The sequence below is a fragment of the Culex pipiens genome, chromosome 3 (genome assembly GCF_016801865.2).
Source record: "Culex pipiens pallens isolate TS chromosome 3, TS_CPP_V2, whole genome shotgun sequence".
NCBI lineage: Eukaryota > Metazoa > Arthropoda > Insecta > Diptera > Culicidae > Culex > Culex pipiens.
This window is the reverse complement of record NC_068939.1, coordinates 19580338-19597400: the sequence shown is the minus strand read 5'-3', so window position 1 is coordinate 19597400 and position 17063 is coordinate 19580338. Positions and strand designations below refer to the sequence as shown.

General features: G+C 34.1%; 2 protein-coding genes across 3 annotated transcripts in view; both read right to left on the bottom strand.

Moving 5' to 3' along the window:
* LOC120412866 (60S ribosomal protein L28) overlaps window positions 1-17063 on the bottom strand; it is a 510937-nt gene that overhangs the window by 380726 nt on the left and 113148 nt on the right. The window lies entirely within an intron of this gene.
* Window positions 16127-17063, bottom strand: part of LOC120422918 (5-hydroxytryptamine receptor-like) — a 57651-nt gene continuing 56714 nt past the window's right edge. The window contains exon 8 of one of the 2 annotated variants that reach the window (XM_039586489.2): window positions 16127-16671. The gene's annotated coding sequence lies outside the window, so the exon portion shown is untranslated. The remainder of the gene's footprint in view (window positions 16672-17063) is intronic. The other variant, XM_039586492.2, reaches the window with a different exon arrangement.

Here is a 17063-nt window from a genome sequence, read left to right as displayed (position 1 = left end):
CAGTAAAAATCCTCAGTAGATATTTAAAACTAAGAGGTCGCCAAAAAATTTGGTGGACTACACAATAACTTGATCCAAATAAGATTGAAATATGAATAGAAGTGATTTGTGTAGAGCACTTGGGTTGCCAAAATCAACTTTATGAATATTTCTACCGCAATGTAAAAACAAAATGCTTTTATTATTATCGAAAAAGGCCGCCCAAGTTACACACAGTTTCAGAAGTTTTAGAAAAGCTTTTCAAAATAAATACAACATTAAAGAATGGACCGCAGCATAATGAAGTTTGTCACTTAGTCAAACCTTTTTCCAGACTCGATAATTGCCCAATATACGTTGGTCTTATGTTATTTTGACTGTGACTCAATCTACCATCAGAATAGTCAAATTGTCAAAATATCTAATTATGGTCATATTTTGAGTTTGTTTGAAATATATTCAAATTCAACATCAAAACATTTTTTTTAAGGAAATTTTTAACATTAATAATAAAGTTAACTCGAATTTCAAAAATGGCCTTGGAGACATTTTCAGCAGAATTTTCTCTTTCATTAGCCTCTTGGTGCATTTTCAAAATAATTTAGTTTTTAAATTGCTTTGTTTTGAAATTCAACTGGCTGTTATTTTCCGCCATTCAAAACAAATTTAAAATATGTTTTTAAGTAAAATCATACCCATAAATATTTTAAGTATTTAATCTTTTAAGCTATTCAAGTTTTTTTTACACATTTACTTTTTTCAAGTCTTAAAATGTTTGGTTATAACATTTATTGGACAATTTCGTTTCAGTAAAAAAATACCTCAAATTTTCATAAATGTTTGGATTTGATTTATTATTGATTGTTTCAAGCACCTTTAATCTAGTATTTGACTTAATGAATTAAAAATAAATCAATAAAACTCATAAAAATGTTGATTCAGAAAAATTAAAAAAAAAAACATATTTAAAAAAATTGAAACTACGCTGTGCAACACAGTAAAAGAACAAAAATTGCTTTTTTTTATTTGTTAACCAAATATGTTGAGATTTTTTTTAACATAAAATAAATAAGTTTCATCAAATAGTTTCGGCTGAATTTCGAAATTTCTTTGATTGATTTTTACAAAATGGTGTGCTAGCGCTGTTGATAAAAGTTACATTTTTTATTTTTCTTTTCGAATTGCACTGAATTGGAATTTTGCAATCACAGAAAAAAATTAAAATTGTTAGCAAGTTTAAGGAAAATCAATCATGACTGATGAAATAACTCTGAGTTACTCTGTGAATCGATTATTTTCATTAATCTAAAAGTATAAAAATGGAAAAAAGTAAAATCCTGTTATGATCGATTTCTAGCAAAAGTCAACTTTATTTCCACAGTTAGTTTTTATTTCAACCTATCTCATATTGATTTGAGAACAAAAACATAAAATACAGTTTCTGTATTTATAACCATCATATCTTCAATTGCAATTTGTAAATCAAAACTCATTGAAGCAATCATTGAAATAAAACATCAGTTTGTTAAAATGCTAGCAAATTTGAGAGGGGCGCCAAATTGAAGCTTCGCCAAGGGCGCCGTGGTCCCACGGTATGGCTCTGGTTGTTATTGTAGGCTCAAACAAACAAAACAAAATGCGATTTGAACTAACAATAACCGTTCAATTTGCGTGCGCTAAATTTTCAAATAAAAATCGCGTTTAAGGTGAAATTCCTCGATATCAAAAAAAATGCCGAAAAGGTGGCCGTCGCTTGCCCTTAATTTTTATCAATGATTTGTGTTGCTACCTTAGACAATCCCGTTGATCGTCACTCGTTACCAGAAAAATTGACATTGTTCCAATATTACTGCACCTACCTTTTGCAAATTTAATCTCCAGCATAATAGTGACACTATTTATCATTTTCACTAACTTTTGAAGGGCTATTTGGCTTAATTTTCCCGAAAACTTCTTATAGAGCACAGATCACAAAATTCTGGCATTGATGTTTTCTTCTTCATCGTTTTTAACACTCTTCTTCGCACATAATTACCACTTCTATTCATCACTCGATTTCGTCACGGTTATTCCACGGCTGATCCACACATTGCATAAGACGTCAATTATTTATGAAATCTTTACACTGATTATAGTTTTGGCTTGAAGAAAATCAATTTTCTTCTCTAAACTGGCCAATTTTGATTGCTGTCGAACTTGTCCAACTAAAACTGTCTTGGTATCCAACAGTGTACAGATACAACAGCACATCATGGTGTAAGTATTGATGATTTCATCATCCACTTTTGAAAAGGACGCAGTTTCTTATGCATAAAAAACACTTTTTTGGTTAAATATTTGAAGTTTTAAGTGATTGATTTTACAGCAACAAACATTTTCTAAAGAATTTGTAATGACCTGACACTGCTTAGCAAGTTGATAGATTAAATAAGGTGTGAAAATTTCTGTTTTGCAAAACAAGAAAAAAACTTTTATTATTTATTGACACATGTTTTGGAGTTGTTTTTTTATGTTGGAAACAAATAATCTAAATTTATTTGCTGAGAAAATGGTAAATTATATTTTTTCTTTCAAAATATCAGGCAAAATTCCAATTCCGCATTAACTTTGTAACAAAGAAATAAATTTGTCATACCTTCGCATATCAAAAACCTTGCCTGCTCTGGTAGTTTGACGTTTAGATTCACTCATTCAATTCTTGAAAATGCCTCGTGTAAACAAGCAACGTCGAGCTGCTATTTAGCGTGAAAGCAAGAAAAAAATCGCGAAACAAATCGAATCGTTACCGGATCCATTAGCGTGGACCATTACTGACCCCTGGAATGCAAGAAAGCAACTTATCAACATGTCAGGTAGATTGAAATCATAATCGACGCGATTTGTGTTTACGATACTTTTTATTCCTCCACAGCCTGTCTGCGATCATCCGGCGATTCTAATCCGTCACAAATGACCAGCGAAAATGAAGAGCACACGACCAGTTGCGACACTCTCCAGCTTTGTGTTTTTCGCCTCCGGATATCCAAGAACCGGGTTTGAACGTCAGAAGCTCAGTGTCTGAATCAAGCACCGTGGATGAGGGCTTCCCCGACGGATTGCCAATTTATCTTGCGGAAATCCAGATGCCGGAGTGTACCACGAACAACAACAGCAACTTCTTTGCAGAATCTTCAACCTACCTAACTGAAATCTTTATCCCGGATTTGAGCATCGCTGGATTAGCTTCCAGCCCAAGGACCCCAGTCGAGAACGCCTACTTCGTCCCTTCCGCCCAAGTGATAAATCTGCATCAAACGGTGCCTCTGGCTTCAGGGGTCGGAAATGGATCGTCTGGCCAGCAGTCGGAGGAGGACGATTCATCGCAGAGCGTCGCAGCAGCGTGTGGCCCGAGGACCCCAAGCGAGAACGCCTACTTCGTTCCTTCCGCCCAAGTGATTAATCTGCATCAAACGGTGCCTCCGGCTTCAGGGGTCGGAAATGGATCGTCTGGCCAGCAGTCAGAGGAGGACGATTCATCGCAGAACGTCACAGGTGCAGCTTCCGGCTTAAGTTCCGAATGCGGTATTTCTATCTTCTCCCGACTTGGACAACCAATTTTTGAAGTATTCGAAAATGAAACGCTGTGCGCCCCATTTGGATCTTCAGGTCTGCGTTCCGCGGACGACTATCTATCGCAGAACGTCGCAGATGCAGCTTCCGGCCAGAGGTCCGAGAGTGGTGACTCCGAGTTTGAGTTTCCAGCCGATGATCAATGGGACGTGGAAATAAACGGCAAGTTTTTTTTTTTTATTTATTCTTAGCTTATTTTTATTAGGTCCTTTTGGGTACTGTAACCAGGTTGGGACCGAGGATCAGTAAGAACAATATATAATAAAAAAACCAAAACAACTCTTTAGATTCCATACTTGGAGATCATGTAACTGACGAGGGTTACTTGGTCCAAGCGGGTCTTGCAGGTCTTGAACCTAAACGGCAAGTTATTTTACTTTTAATTTTAAGCTCTAAAAGGTGCAAAACGAATCAAGTTGATTTTGATTTCAAACAAAAAATAAAAATTAAAATAAGGCAAAGCCTCAACATTTGAATGCAAAAAGTGTTTTAAAATGCACATTACACTAGTTCAGTTGTTTTACAACTATTAGTTTTATAAAAATGTTGTAAAATTGTTCATCAAGCAAAACAAACACATTTGTGTTTCATCTGTATTTGTAAACATTGCCAGGATAGTGATGGTGTGTGTAATGATCTTACCAACACAAAGGCACTGTAAATGATTAATGATTTCAATGATGATTATGAAGAAGAAGATTAAGAAGAAGAAGCACAAATATATTTTGATCCGATTTCACCTTAACTTTATCAAATCATGAAATATCTTTATAAACTTTCAGAAGTGATAAAAAGACCAATATGACAAGTGAGCCAACCTTAATACAATAATTGGTCCAATTTTTTATGCTAAGTTTGACTCCAAAAATAACATCACAGGCAGTATTTTAGCTCACTCTGAATAACTGTTAAATTTGTTTTGTTTATAAACAAAAACAAATCACTGCCCTTTGTCTGTGATAATGTTTTGCCAAACTTAACCAACAGCGCCACCTGGATGTCAAACTACCATATCGGACATGCGCACTGAGAGCTGTTGAAAATAGAGCTTTCTGGCGAGCTTTCAATGTAGTGATATTTTTGGATATTTATTTTAGTTTAAAATTTGGATAGAAAGCTTTACTTTACATTAATGTGTAATTCGGAATAGATAAACAAAAACATAATTCATTGTTGTCAATAGTTCATATATTTGTTCCACATTAGCTGGTTCAGCTTTAACAAAGTCACAATCTTCTTTGCAGTTTGTTTTCAACACGTTTGATTCATAGTTTGATTTGTGTTTGTTCTGTCTGATTACAACGGTTTATGAGTTAATGTATCGATAGTGTGTATTACTCTTCACTATTTACACCATATATTTTCAGCGCTATTCTGTAAATTTTCCTCTTAATCAATATCTTATTTGTTGTTTTAACAATGCTCCTTCGACAGCGTTTGTATTGTTTCCAATACCAATGGGTTTAACAGATTTACCTAAAATATATTTCTTTACTTTGATTTATTTTTGCTACTTGATTTCGTTTTATCTAGAGTGGGTTTCATCTTCATTTGGTTTGGAGTGGTTTAACTGTATTTGTAACTTTTACGTTTCACTTTGGCATATTTTGATTTGCAGATGTAAAATCTGTTCTTTGTTAATTACCTAAATTCTGCTAATGTTTGATATCAACACACTGACACATACACACATCGACTTTGGTTGGTTTGATTTTTTTATTTTATGTTTTTGTAATAGTTGCAATGCATGCGCAAGGGACTCATTACATTTGAGCTATACACGCTAAAATTTTAGATTCTGCTGCGTCCTACTCTAGAATCACTTCTAAACAGTAAATTTAATTACCAATTTTTTCGATGAGCTCATTCTTGCGTTTGGTACACTAGAACTTTGATTTGGGGGCGTTTTCTACTATGGATTCTTTTTTTTTGTACAAACAAACTCGCGCAGAGGTATCGTGCTAAAAGTGTCAGCTCCTTTCTCCAATGTGGGCTCGACAACGAGAAAAAGAAAGCTGCTTTTGGCTCTTGATCCAATGATACTTTTTTGTTGTGTGTTTCAATTGTACTGTCTGCTCTTGGTTTGTTTTTGATATTTTTTGCGCATTTTGGTATTCTATCTATTTTTCCTGGCTTTGTTTGATTTGACTAGCAATTTTACGCATGTTTGTCCAGCTTAGAAAAATTATGCGGTGTAACAAAAAAAACTGTTTGAAACATGCATTTTTATGGTAGTAAAATCCTTTTTTATATCCACTTTTTAATTCTGTTGTTTCAACGAAAACAACGACAAAAACGGTTTAACAAAACTTTAAACATGTTGGAAGGAATCAAGGAATCAAGGAAAGAAAGCAATTTCATAACATTTTTTGCGGGATGTGGGACTTGTTTTCTTGACATACATAACATTAAAAACATCAACTCACGCAGCAAAAAACAAACTTGACAAATTTACAGATGGATTCAGTGCACATAAAATCCTCATCAAATGTAAAAGTTTTACTTTCATTTCACATTTCATCAGAATTTCGACGCTTTTTTCAAATTCCAGACAGGGAGAAACATTCAACCAGGTTTCCTTTTCGGCTGAAAGCTGTCATGCGAGGCTGTCGGTAGAGTTTTGCTGTTTGCTTTCATCCAGTGGAGAGTTAACCGTATGATGATGGGCTTGACACTTTGCGCTTTGCATCAACATCAGCCCCGTAAGTGTCTCTCTAATCCTGAGATCGTGTTATGAATATGCTAATAGAGAGGGGGGGCGCGCACAATTCCACCCTGCAGGGATGTCATGTCGTGAGTTTTCCACTGCACAGCCCTTTCATAAACTCGGCTCCGACAGTCCAACCGGTAGTTTGTTGCGAATGTTTCCCCGTTTTCTGGGCCTCGGAAATGAAATTAGTTTGGTAACGGATGAAACTTGCTCGTTTACAACCCGTGACCACCCGTGAGTGAGTTTGCGAATGCAGCTCCAACACACCAAACATAATTAGATTCTTCACAGCATTTAAAGTATGTTTGTGAGGTGCTGGTAAATCACAAGTAAGCTTGAAAAGTACTCCAGCGTCACTTGACGACTCGTTTGAACTTTTTCCGAGAAGTTTCTTCATTCGACACCGTCGAAAGTTTCTGATAGTTGGAAGTTTGTTTTAACTTCCAAAGTAAGTTTTCTTTGCTCTTGAAAGAATCGACAGTTTAACAAGCCGGAAGGTCAACATTAAAAAGTTTTAATTTGAAATAAAAACTAAAATCAGAGTTCTTTCGATTATACCCAAGGTTGTATTGGAAGACTTGTGTGAATATTGCGTTGAAAAACATTAGCAGATGGAAGGTCACTCGTTGCAAAATGACTTGTCACTTTTTTTTTACGAACGAACGTTGATAACTGAATAAACTGAATAACTGGAAATATCAATCACCCCCACTGACGGTAAGTAAAATTCGTTTCAAGTTAAAGCCATTTTTGGATAACTTTGTTTAAAATAGTCGCAGTTGTTCATGTTTTAAAATAAGTGCCCATGTTTGCCCACTTTTGAAAACATTATATTTTAAGGACTGAGAAAATTCTCTATATTTTGCTTTTTTGAACTTTGTTGATATGACCCTCAGTTGCCGAGTCATTACCATGCAATGTTTTAAAAACAGGAAAATTGATGTTTTTGAGTCTCAGCCGAAACAATCCATCATTTGTCGATATCTCATCAACCACACAGTGGGAAAAAAGGGCCCAAAAAATTACCGCAACAAGATTTCGCGCAAATCATCGATTGCTATACACCAAAAGCTTCGTTTTTGCACCAGGAACAATAATCCGATGAAAAACCGCACTGCACGGTTCGGTGGCCGGAGTACAGGCTACCGGAAGATCCGGATTTTGGGAAAAAGTGTCAGATTATTCCAATTGTGAACTGATAAACTTTCTTCTACCATGAATAGTCATGCAAAACAATTCTAGAATAATATTAAACACCATAAGACCCATCGGAACCGGTTTCACCGATATCCGGTGGCAACATCCGGAATCGCATTAGGAAACAGTGTTTACCAGTCATGCGACGTATCAAACTTCTTGATTTTGGATGAAGACATGAGTTATACACTCCTCTCTTAAAAACATGAAGTTTGATATGTCACAAGAGTGGTTTCAGGAATTTGCCAAATATGATCTTCGGATGTGGCCACCGGAGAACCTGGGAACCGGTCACTGGAGGTAAAAATACATTCTAAGGATACTCTCCATCCAAAATCAAGAAGTTTGATACGTTGCATGACTAGTTTACGCTGTTTCCTAATGCGGTTCCAGATGTGGCCACTGGAGATCGGTGAAACTGGTTCCGATGGGTCTTATGGTATTTAGAAAGCTTATCAGTTCACAATTGGAATAATCTGACACTTTTTCCCAAAATCCGGATCTTTTGGTGGCCTTTACTCCGGCCACCGGTCCGTGCAGTGCGATTTTTCATCGGATTATTGTTCCTGGTGCAAAAACGAAGCTTTTGGTGTATAGCAATCGATGATTTGCGCGAAATCTTGTTGCGGTATTTTTTTGGGTCCTTTTTCCCACTGTGTGGTTGATGAGATATCGACAAATGGTGGGTTGTTTTGGTGAGACTCAAAAACATCAATTATCCTGTTTTTAAATCTTTGCAGTCCTTAAAATATATTGTTTTCAAAAGTGGGCAAACATGAGCACTTATTTTAAAACATGAAAAACTGCGACTATTTTCAAAAAAGTTACCTAAAAATGGCTCGTCAACGCTCGCGAAGAGTAGAAGAAAACAAAACAAAAAGAAAGATTCTCCATTTTCGTTCAAGAGCCAAACGACATGCGACACCTAGTGTTGAGTAGCAGAACAGAGCGAAGAATGTCGATTGAAATTTCCGCCCTTTGAGGTTATGTATGCGAATTCTGTTTTGTTAAATTCCAGCGTTCAAAACAACTTTTGAGCAAAAATTCGAGCTGATACTTTGTTAACTTTTGATGCTCTATCATTTTAAACAATATTATTTTTCCAATTTTTTTAAATTTTTTTTATTGCGTTAATTTATAGAGGGCAAAAAGTATACACTTGTACTACTTGAATTTTTTCTTAAAAGTTGTTCTAAAAGCTGTAAATTCAATTTTAAGTTTGCATTCCTATATAACCAAACTGCGAAAATATAAATCGTCATTCTTCGATGCTTTGCGCCATCTGCCGGAGTTATGGAGCTTTTAATCGCTGTATCTTTTTATAGGAGCAAGTTAGCACCATACTCTCTTCGGGAAAGTTGTAGAGCATCTTTCAGAGTATTTGAATATGAATCCGGTTCAAGTACAGCGTGATGCATGAAATTTATAAATATCAAAATAAAAAAAATGGTTTTTCCCATACAAATTCCCATAGAAAATTGAATCGCTTTGCGCAAAGTGAGGACTAAACCAATCGTTCCAAAACTTTGGGGAGTTGTTTAGGACCCCAAAAGGAACTAAAAAGTTGCTGTGCTCATTAGATTTGGACAATTTTATTTTTTTACACCCATGCTTCATGATGAACAATGGCTCAAAAGTGGTCTTCTTTAGTACCCTAAAACATATCAAGCAAATTCGATTTTTTTTTTAAATACGTGTTTTGCGAATTCTACTTTTATAAGTAGTGCGTCCAACCCGGGAATTCCCGGGCCAAAATTCCCGGGCCAAAATTCCCGGGATTTTTCCAAAGCCGGGAATTCCCGAATCCCGGGATTTTTAATAATTTGTCCCGGGATTTCCCGAATATAAAAAAAAAAACAATTTCTAGTCTGGAAATTTAGATTTAGTTGTGGAAATAGATGAACAGTTGAATACCTCAGAATAGATAATAATTTTAAAGCATTATAATTTGTATTCGGCATATATCAGCATGATTTGGTGTACTAGGGAAAACTGTTGAAATTTTAGTTTACCGTTCTGCAAAATGCCTAGCACTTTAAAAAAGATTGAGATATCTAGGTATATTTATGATTTAAAAAAAATCAAATCAAATTGTTTTTCAACAACCACTGCCATGTGGCTCAAATCAGAACAAATGAAAGGAATTAAGACACCTATTTAGCAATTTTTTGCAAGATGTTTTGGTTATTGGTAAAAACAGGAACAGATTAAACCAATTTCACAGAATACCGATTTTTAATTTTTTTGCTCTAAAATCTACTTACCTATTCAGACTGTATTCCTGTTTTCTTCCTAGTTGGCGGTAGTAACTTAAAGATAATTTGTAAAATATGTTTTTTGAAAAAGTTCTTTTTGTGAAAGTTGAACTTTTCAATACAAGTATCAATAAGTATTTTTTTTTAATTTTAACGGTGAATTTATTTAACACATGTAAAAAAAACAATGCAAAAGTCGTTTATTCAAATTTGAAACATATCTAAAATTTTACATTGACTGGTGTCATTTTATTTGTTTTCGCCTCTTGATTTTAAATTATATTTTCAAATATTTTTATGCTTTTCTGATCATGTTATATAAAAAAGAAATATATTTATATAAGTTTATTTAATTTGAATCACTTTGTAGTTCATTTCAAATCCAAATCACAACAAAGAACAGAAAAACCTTTTTTTTTAATTCTCTTCAAGCAATTTAAAACTTGTCGTCCTTGTTTAGATAGAAGAGTAGATTATCACCAATTAATATGATTGAGCTGATTCTTTGATTTAAAGCTTCAAAAACATAACAAATATAATAAACACATAAATTTTATGAATGTTTCATAAAGTTCCCGGGATCCTGGGAATTCCCGGGATTCCAAAAATATTTTTCCCGTTTCCCGGGAAATTCAAAACCCGGGAAATTTGGACGCCCTATTTACAAGTAAAAGTTCAATTAAATTGTTCAGAAAAGTCCATATCATAACCTATAATTTTGCGAAGACAGCAAATCGAGTTACAGAATTTCATACATTTATATATCCGCCAACTCACACAGCAGTTGCCCCGACCCCTCTTCGATTTGCACGAAACTTTGTCCTAAGGGGTAACTTTTGTCCCTGATCACGAATCCGAATTCCGTTTTTTATGTATCGTGACGAAGGGGCGGTACGAATCCTTCTATTTTTAAACATGCGAAAAAAGAGGTGCTTTTCGATAATTTGCAGCCTGAAACGGTGATGAGTTAGAAATTTGGTTTCAAAGGGACTTTTATGTAAAACTGGGCGCCGTTTTGGTTGCGTACTCAAAATTCCGAAAAAACGTATTTTTCACAAAAAATAGGGACTTGAATGAAAAAAAAAAAACTAATGATGCAAAATTACTTCTTTTGTCAAAGGGTTTAATCCAAATAAAAAAAATACAATAAAAAAATGCGAGGCAGTATTCTACGATGGAAATGAGAGCGATTTTGAAGGAATTTAAAAAAAATCAAATTTTGCTTTTTGTAACTTTGAGTACGCAAATTTTCGGACAAAAAACTCATTAAACATTTATGATAGAAGCCCTGCCGTTAACTCTAGAATACATTATAAATCTTTAATCTTGAAATGCTTAAAGAAAATAAATTTTATTTCAAAAAAAAAAACAAACTAGAAAGCGATTTACTCGTTCCTCCAATGACAAAGCTACACGCACACACATACAGATGTGAACTTTCCCAGCGTTAGCGTTCGCTTTCTGCCAGGATGAACTTGGTCTTCTCAGTTTATTTTGTTGTTGCTGTTGCAAAAAGTGTACCCGCATTACTTTCTCCCTTAACCTCCGAACCAAACAACCTCATTTATAAATGTACATGTCATAACAATTTCTTATATTTTTTTGCTCTGTCTCTGGGCTCCCTGCGTCAGGACTCGTTTGACATTATTGCAGCCCTTTTTTTTGTTCCTCCCCCCAAAACTTGGTTTGTTCTGCTCTGATAAGGTACACCTTTTTTGTCTGCCTTCTTTTGACCCGGTGTTATTTAATAAGGTTTTTTGGACTATTTTTCGCCTTTCATTATGGCAGTCACGTGAACTTTTTTTCATCTCGTATTCACTTTTCTTCCGTATTTGTTCCCTTACAGCTAAATTGGCTATGTACAGACATTTGTACAAATTACCCCCCTTAATCAACTATGAATGGCTTAATTTCAACTTTACATTTAAAATACACACACTAGCCTACCTCTTGTTTTTTGTAACATTCTCTAACTGTTGTGTTTTGCGCTCTTCTCCTTTTGAGTAGGTGTGTGCTTGCTTTCTCCAATTCCGTCACATTGCATGTATGAAATTCCTTGAATTCGTTTGTTCACTGCTGCTGGCAGAGTTTTCACTTTTTTTCTTACTTTTTTTACATTTTACACACATACACACACACACACCAGACACCACTGTCTGGGCTCCCCTGAGGATCCTCTCGCTCTCACTCACGTTTTTTTTGTTTTGTTTGCTGATGGTTCCCAGAATCCTCACCACGACCCCTCCCCCCCTCTCCCACATCCTTTACCTTTTTGAGATGATGATTTGACTTGTTCTAGTTTTTTTTGTTGGAAAAGTCAGCGAAAAATGGCAACTTTACAAAAGGATTATAGCATGAAAAAAGTGGTCAAAATGTTTCAAGAACCATTTTACGTAATTTATAAACATTTTTTCAACTAAGCAATTTTTTTTTCTATAGAGTAATACTCTACCAGCAATCATATTTTTTATGTTTTTGTGTTTTGTTTAAACTTTTTAAGGGCAAACTACAATTTGAGTTTCGAAAGTCTAAGTTTTTAAAAATTAGCATTAGGATTCGAAAGAACAAAAAAGACAACTTTGCAGTACTGCCCATCTCTAAAAACTATATTTTTGAGAAAACAAAGTGAATAGGGAAGTATCAATTTATGTTTCCGGAAAGTTAGTTTTTCCTGTAAATTTATTTGTCTAAAAAACTATGAAGATATTAAGAAACAGGAAAATGATCTCAGCAATTTGAAATCATTTTTTTACATATCTGATAGAATTATTAACAATATTTAAATTCATGATAAACATTCAAAAATGGCAGGCGTGAAAAATTAGACTTTAAACTAATGTTAGTATTGATTTTAAAATTTAAAATATTAAAGCGATGCTTCATGCATTCATTATGTAAAATAAGCCATTTTGCATCAGAAGTTTTTTTCCATACAACACTCCATACAAACTCGCTGGCAAGTCATACAAAATGTGCATGTGAATACTCGAAAATTTGTACCTTGATAAAACCTTGTGATCGGTTTTATGTCTTCGTAAATGGACTACTATTCAGATAAACTCGTTACACGGATAATCAAATCTAAACTTCACTACCTTTTTATCAGTTATTTTTTTTCCCAAAATCGTCTTTTCATGAGATTTAAAAATCAAAAGAATTGCCATACAAAATTTCAAAAATCATTTTACGTTGCAATATCAAATTTGCGGTCGAAAATGACTGTACCTTTTTTGTTCGATAAAGTGCATCGTTTTCAAAATATGTATGCATTTTCAGGCAGTTTGTTTTATTTGTTTTTTTTTTCAATTTAGAAATTTTCAGCATTCTTGCAAAAATTGCATTTTTTGTGAATGAAAAAAAAATGTCCCATAATTTTTTTTTTACTTTGTTGATCAAATTGCTGGGTCAGACAGTTTTAGTTTAATTGTTTTGAAAAATGAGTTTTGTCAACTTGTGATATCTCGGAAACTGTTTGTTTATCAATGTTAGAAATATAAAAAATTGTGAATCATTCTACTTTTTTGCAAAAAAAGGATTGTATTTTTATGTTTGTATTACAGCAAGTAGCGGTCAGCCCGAGCAGACGGAAATAACTTGGGAATAACATTTTTTGTTATTTGAAAATACTAGCCCAATAACATTAAATGTTATTAATAACAATATTTGTTATTCGTCGTTATGATTTTTTTGTTATTGGATTGTTATTGTAATAACAGAATAATAACATTTTCAGTTATTCTTCGAACAAATCTTTGTTATTATTTTTTGTTATTTTAACAACTAATGCGATCATCCCAATAACATTTGGAGATATTCTTCCATAACAAGAAATGATATTCCAATGTTGTTTTGGATTTCAACCAATATCAGACCAATAACAAAGTTTGTTATGATAACATAAACTGTTATTATACCCTTATGCAAAAATGGATTTTTCAAGAAGATTCCATAACAGTTTGTGTTATTTTAACAGTATTTGTTATTGAAATGGCATGAATTTTGTTATTACCGTTTACCCGGGAGATAAAAAAAGCAACAATTTTTTATTTAATGTCCTCAACTTTACGATAATGTTTTTTTTTTGCAGGGGAGGAAACCTTCATTGAATAATTTTTTAATTGCAAAAAACTGAACATTTTTCGTAAAAACAATCACTTAAAAATGCATATAACTTGAAGCCAGTGTACTTTACAAACAATTTGTAAATGATTTTTTGATTGAAAACTAGATTTACCGTCTTAAATTGTTTTTTTTATTCAAATATTTTCCAAAAATGCATTTTTTTTATCCAAAAATGCAGATCCCATATTACTTTTTAACTTCTCAACTCTGGCGCAAATAATGCCTTTTTATGTTTTCTAATTCATAACAAAAGAACCAAAATAAAAAAAAAACTTTTAGTTACAATAGACGGTTTCCACGCGAAATCGACCAAAAAAATACGTTTTTGAACCGGACCATTTTCGATCCTAAAAAAACTTGCTGGATCGTTTGTCCTTCTCAAATCAACAGCTCCTGTGCACTCAGTTTAGTAATTCACAATGGCATTTAAATTTTAGGAACATTTTTAGTTTAAAATTATTTGTTATTACGTTTAAATAAAAAAAAATCATATCTTTTGAAGGAGATGTTCAAGAAATCAATCAAAAGTGTGTCTTAAAGAAAATCGTGCGCTCTTTTCAATGAAAATGTTTTTAAAAGCCTGAACTTTCATTTTCGATCAAAAAACCGCCAAAAATCTTTTTTTTTCGAAAATCAGATTTCAGACGCAAACAGATTTGATAAACACGAATCAAGTTGATGTTTTCAGATGAATTAAAAAAAAAAACACAGACATTTTTTTGCAAGTATTAACAACACTGACGATTGAGATAAACATTTTTTTCAAAATAAAAGTTGTTAAAAAATTTGATTTTAAGTGCACCTTTTTTGGTTCTCTTTAGTAATTATTTCGTTCCTTTTATATGTTTTTAAAACTGGTATGCCAAGAAAAAAAACTCGAAAATACGGTAGCAGAACTTTGTTTGATGGTTAAAAATGGGTTTTGTTACAATATTTGCCATAAAACATGTAATTTAGTTTTTTAAAAAAAAAAAAAAACAAAAAAAGTTTTCATTAAAAAACCACTTGAAAACGCTTTCGCTCCAACTTGGTTTTTAGGGAAGAAAAGTAGGAAATTGTCCGCTCTTTCGAATGGTAATGGCAAAAATTTGGCTGTTTTTTGAACGAAAATGAAAGATCAGGCTTTTGAAAATATTTTCATTGAAAAGAGCGCACGATTTCCGTTAAACTACACTTTCGATCGATTTTTTGAACATCTCCTTCGAAAGATATGAATTTTTCAATTTAAACGTTAAAACAGATAATTAAATACCGTCAGTGGGGGTGACTATGGGTCAAAAAACGATACACCTCTCGTAATTTCTTAATAACAAAAACAATTTAAATAACATCGAAAATCTTTTAACATAGATTTGTTCTTAGATAGTTTACAAACATTTTTCCAAAATATGGTGGATTTTGATAAACACTACCTTAAATGCCAATAGTTTGAAAATTGACCCAATCTCACCCCTTAGAGGGGGTGACATTGGGTCAAATGAAACTAAAATGATGCTCCAATACAACGATATGGTAAAAACAAGTCATCCAACAGTGTTTCTTGTTCGAGGGAATCGTATTGACATGCTACAATGTTTGAAGTGAAGAATTTTTAACATTTGGATAGTTTTCGAGCAATTCCAATAAAAATATTAGAAAATGATTTTTCGAGAGGTCATTTTTGGCCAAAACCGTACCTCAACATTAAACAGCTGCCAAAATAACAGGATTTGTTCTAGGAACGAGATTTTTTTTAGAGAAGTCTTCTTAAGATGTCCCCTACACAACCCTTTAAACAGAATTTAGTTTCATTGAGAAGAATCTGAGAAATTGTGTAATCCGTAACAAATCACTTTGACCCAATCTCACCCCCCAGACACAATGTCACCCCCACTGACGGTACTAAAAATGTTCCTAAACTTCAAATGCCATTGTGAATTACTGAGTGCACAGGAGTTGTTGATATGAGTAGGAAAAACGATCCAGCATGTTTTATTTAGATCGGAAATGGTTCAAATGAACCTTATGATAGTGATAATATGTTTTAAATTCTAAATTTTAATTATTTATTTAACTATTAAGAACATATCACACAAGCAGAAGGTTTAAACACTATTTATATTCAAGTTATAATTTTATGTCACTTGAACCATGTTTAAGAGTTTACTATTTTTTAATCACATTTTCTAGAAACTTAATTAACTGAGAATTCGTATAAAAGAAATGTACCGTGAACTGGTATGACACTGATGGATTTCAATGTATTTTTTTTTTAAAGAAAACAAATCAATTGGTAAGGCTCTTAAAAAATCATTTTTCCCAAAACTAAAAATTTTAACCACCTTTACCACCTATTCCCGCCCACAGTTCGCATCCCTTCGAGAACCCACCTCTCTCAGGTACACCCGGGTAAAAACGGGCCAATTTCGGCACGTGTCGTCGCACAATCATGAAGTCTCGTCACGGTCTCGCACGATCCCGTTCCCCGTTGGAGGGGGGGCGTGGGCGAAAGGAACCAGGAACCGCGTGCTCCACGGGCCGGCGGAAGTGTGCCAACCATCAGCTCTCGACAGACGCGGAAATATAGTAATAAAATTTAGCATATAGATACATGGGACGACTTCTTGGGTTTTTCTTTCCTGCATAGCTCGTTTGACGACGTCGTTGGTCGCGAGAAAAATCTACAGGTGGGTTTTCTTCTGAGGTGGTGGATCCTTCTCCGTCGCAACCGGAAAATTGCTTTTACATAATACCGGGTCGTTTGGTACCGTTTGTTGGTGGCGGTGTGGCCCTTGAGGTTTCTTGCAAGTAGGTTGATAGCTGGGAACGAAAAGAAGAAAAGTACAGCAATGAGGCATGACTTGAGCTCACGTGCATATCTTTGGAAATTTTTAAAGGGGGTGTCGTAAAATTTGATGATGTTCTGCATCCTTCCAGATAAGATAGGAAACCTTGGCACTTTTTTATTGACTTCACAACCCGCTGTGAAATGAGTTGTCATTTGCATGACACCGACGTTTTTTTTTTACTATAACGAACGCAAACAGATATGCGGTTGTAGATTCGTGCTTTGACCGCAAAATACAATGATTGTATGCGGTTTTTAGCCATAACGTGTCAAGTCAACAGTAACGCGATTTTCCAGCGCTTGAGCCTCCGATAATCGGTTTTGTTTGAACCTTGACTTGTGACTCACGATTTGTGTTCGCATT